General features: G+C 32.6%; 1 protein-coding gene across 2 annotated transcripts in view; it reads left to right on the plus strand.

Annotated features, from left to right (window-relative positions):
- The first annotated feature begins 374 nt into the window (after nucleotides 1-374).
- The window catches only part of LOC106469339 (vesicle-trafficking protein SEC22a-like), a 43,167-nt gene continuing 39,171 nt past the window's right edge, over nucleotides 375-4,370 (plus strand). The window contains exon 1 of one of the 2 annotated variants that reach the window (XM_013929831.2): nucleotides 375-416. The gene's annotated coding sequence lies outside the window, so the exon portion shown is untranslated. Of the gene's footprint in view, nucleotides 443-4,370 lie in introns of both variants that reach the window. The other variant, XM_022398614.1, reaches the window with a different exon arrangement.

Raw genomic sequence — 4,370 nt, forward strand, 5'->3', positions numbered from 1 at the left:
GTAACTGTGGAAATTCTGTGTATTACAAAAAGTTGTATCGAGAAAGAATAAACTAGTTTTAATCAAGAAGAGACTTGTATCGCTGAAGTTTCTCGGAAAGAATTTTACCGGAAATTATCAAACAGCAGATACGTAACAGTACTTAAGTATTCTTAATACACATATTGTTACTATAATATAATTAATTTGTAGAAACGTTTTCATAACACATTTATTTAGATTTAATTTTCAAATGGAAAACCAATTAGCATTTAACATCATATAACGGGCATTCAGCTAGTTTTGAATAAAAGAAAGAAAACAAGCTTGATCACATTTATGGTTAAGTCAAAAAGTTGTGTAAGAATTTATCAAGAGGGCACTGACGATATGTATATTACACGCATGCAGGTCTGACTTGTACGTATGCTTATCGTAAGTGTTACAGTTTCGAGGCGTGAGGGTTTGTAGTTTTATTTTACTTTACTTTCACAAAACGTAATCTATTCTGGTAGATAATTTTTACTGTGTTAAGTTATTAGCAAACAATCATAACGCACGCTTATTCTTTTCTTTGCTATCTGTCTGCATAAAACTTCAGAAGTATGCACGAGTACAGATTATTACCATTAGTATTAATATAGTAAAAATTAAAAGTATAAATTATACTATAAGTATTACTACTAGTACTAATGTTCTTTCTATATTACTAGTTTTATTATATTTATTGAAATTGTTACTAGTATTGCTAATACTGATAGTAGTATTTTTTACGGAGAATAATAAAATAACGTAATATTACTTATTTAGTTGTTACTAATATTAGGAATATCAACGAGGTAAAACCTGATCTCGGTTGTCAGGATAAGCAGTAACTGGAAGTGAAACTGAAAATGATATTGTCACTGTGAGAGCAACGTTAAGCAAGAAGTCCAAATTTCGAATGTTTTAAGAAGTTTCTTAGGTCTGTTTTCTTTTCTTTTTTGTTTTTAATAACGTCATAACTTATTTTTACCGTCAGTATTGATATTACGGGAATCATTAGAATAGGAAATTTGGAATTGGTTGAAATACTGACATTGTAAAACTAATTTAAAAACTAAACAGAACTTCAAATGAGTCATACTCCTAACTCAGGCCCCTCAGTCTTAAAGAGCATCAGATCTTACAAGATGTCTTTATTAAGCTGAGTTCATAAGGGGTTGTTGATGACATTCTGCCATTGCTGTTGACATGCTGAATGTTACTATCATCTCTACCAACTTCAAAATATTGCTGAGAGCAGAAGATTTTGTTGACAGCATGTATGAGTATTCTGACAGGATTGCCTAATTTTTGTGCTTGAAACATTTCATGTGTGCTTTTAGTCACTAAATTCCTCCACAATTTCTGCCACTTTTTCCCCCTCGTGAAAAGGACATCAAAATGGACTAGAAATTGTCCAATTTCAGATTTACCATATGAACTGAGCTCTCCTCTACTTTTCTGGCTAAAATGTGTAACAAGAAACAGTGAATGCTTGAGCTAGCATGCAGTTGAAATTAGAAGACAATGTACTTGATCTTTCTGTCAGTTAGTTTAACATTACTTGTTAAACTGGCTTCTGAGGGCCAGTGACCAGATAACTTTATCTCGGCTGAATCGTCCCCAAACTTTCTTTTGAGTGGCAAATCCTAATAAACTGCTGCATGTGTACACTCAAGTCTTTCTGCAGTTTTTACTAATCTTAAGACACACTGTACCATTGCAGGCTGGACATGTATCAACAGTAGGTCATAAGACTGAAAGAATTCTGAAAGATGTGATACTGGCTCTAAGATATCTTGTAGATTATAGAGTTTTGATGAAATTGACACTAGTAATTTCATTGAGGACCTTCCTTGCCTTAGCTGCTGACTCGCCACTGCTAACTTGATCTAAATGCAAAACCACAACCTGCAGGTTTTTTTCCACAGTGTTTAAAGCTATTGCTTTGTTGAGACCCATTACGCCTGTTTCACATTAATGTAGTGGGCAAAATTTTCATATATAACCCTTGCAGTTTCTTTTGTGCATCTTCTTCTTGTGCTATGCCAGTAAAAGTGAAAAATCCATTTCAAAGTTTCTTCGAACTGACCAGTTTAAGGTAAGAAATTCCAATGCATTTAAAACAATATGAATTCTTAAACAGCATTCTTTTCCAACCTTCTTCAATTTGTACTTAGCCTGCTCAATAAGGGGTTGCCTCCCCCTAGTCTGAGCCATAGAACTAGAAGTCACTGTCTCCATAGCAACACTGTCTGATTTTGTATTTTCATGACTGTACCATATCACACATGCCATATGAATTTTGCTGGTTTTGTATGCTTTGATTCGGTCAATACACAACTGATTCAAGAAAGCATTCCTGCCTGCTCCAGTGACTAGCTGCTATTGTAGGGTATTTCTGGCACACCTCACAATATATTTTGGAGACTGGTTTTCCCTGGGACTGGCTTTCCTTAAGAACTAACCATGGTCATGTATCTTTCAATGTGACTGAAAATTTTTCTTCTTCATTTGTTTGTAGCAGAGAGTTGACTGCTGCTATTATTAAATTAGCATCATCACTGGTATGTGGTCTACAGGGCTCTTTCAAAATACCCTGAGACATGATTAACCTTTTCCACTTAAGATGAGTTTCAATGTTTTGGGCTGCACTTAACATATAACATAATGTTTAGAGACTACAAGGGACTTATTGGTCTGTCTAGGCTGTCCCATCCTCTAAACTAAACTAAAACTATTAAGTAAAAAAGAAATAAACTTCAAAGCCAACTCTTATCATTCATATAGTTATCAAGCTTTGTCTTAAACTTGCTTAAATGTACTACCTCCACAACATCCAAAGGCCACCCACCTTGTTAGAAAAATAAAACTGCTTTAACTGAAGGTAACTCCTACTCTGTCAAAATTTATATGTGTCCCCTAGTCTTACCACTCTCACTACTGAGTATGAAAAAATGATGCATCAACACTATCGATTCCCTCAACATTCTTAAACACCTCAATCAGATTCCCTCTAACTCTTTTTTTTTTTCTTCCAAGATTAAACAACTTCAAATATCTTAACATCTCTTCATATGACAACTCCTCCATCCCAGGCACCATTCTAGTAGTAGTCCTCTGAACCCTTTCCAGCAATTCAATGTCTTTCCTAAGGTAAGGACTCCAAGGCTGAAAGAAATACACCAGATGTGATACATACAATGAAATTATAACCTTTTTAGACCTGTATTCACTATTTCTGTAGACACAACCTAACATCCTATTAAAAGGCATAGCAACCTATGTCAAGCAGCAATTGAGTACAAAGGTCATAACTGGAAGAGATAATAATTTGCTTTACTTCTTTATTTACTGTTTTATGTTTTAAAAAAAAATAAGTTTAAGAAGTTATTTCTACATAATAATAATAATCTATATACTTATATAATGTATAATAATTGAAATGTGACAGTATTTTGTAAATACTAGACTACTAATACACAGCCAAGACAAGTCACTTTGTATAAACTAAAGGTCAGTTTTATATTATTGGATACCGTAACATGAGAGCAAGTGTGCTATGTCATTGTAACATCTGTATTGTTAGCCAGGTACAGCTGAAAGATCAATATAATAAAAAAATATATATATAAATATAAATATATAATGTTATGAGATATAAGCTATTCAGTCTAAACATTTGTGTTATAATTTGTTATCATTCTAGAATGAAAGAGGCATAATTTATATTTATTTCCAAATTTTTTATGGTTGTTACAAGATCAGTCAAATCTATTGAACCCATACAGAGATTTGTTAGTAAAAATAACAGATAAAATATAAAGTTTTTTTCTTAAGAAATATTTGATAACTATCTGGACATTATAAAGATTTTTCATATGAAATTTGAAATTTTCTGATGCATAAAAGTACTTGTAATCTTAAAATGGAAATTACTTTGCATATTGGATAGGCAACATGTGAAAAGAAAAAAAAAAGCATGAGAAAAACATTGCTTGACAAACCTTAAGACTTAATACAAAAAATTTTATGTTTTGTGTATGAAAGCATTGTAATGTTTACTGATAATTTGCCAAATTTTGTTAACATATGCTTACTGATTTAAAAGTTATAGCGTGAAAACTATAACAAGCACAAAATGGTTACGAGGTCAGTCCAAGAGACCGAGCCCAGAGTTAAGAGACTGATCAATCACTGCCCCAAGATCCCTTTCTTTCTTAACACTATTAAAGTCATTCCCATCCATATTATACTTATAATTCAAATTATGATAACCCACATGCATTATCTTGCATTTATTATAATTCAGACCCATCTGCTATTTATTCACCTAATTAGCTAAATGGTCTAACTAGAGCACTGAC

The sequence above is a fragment of the Limulus polyphemus genome, unplaced genomic scaffold, assembly GCF_000517525.1.
Source record: "Limulus polyphemus unplaced genomic scaffold, Limulus_polyphemus-2.1.2 Scaffold96, whole genome shotgun sequence".
Taxonomy (NCBI): domain Eukaryota; kingdom Metazoa; phylum Arthropoda; class Merostomata; order Xiphosura; family Limulidae; genus Limulus; species Limulus polyphemus.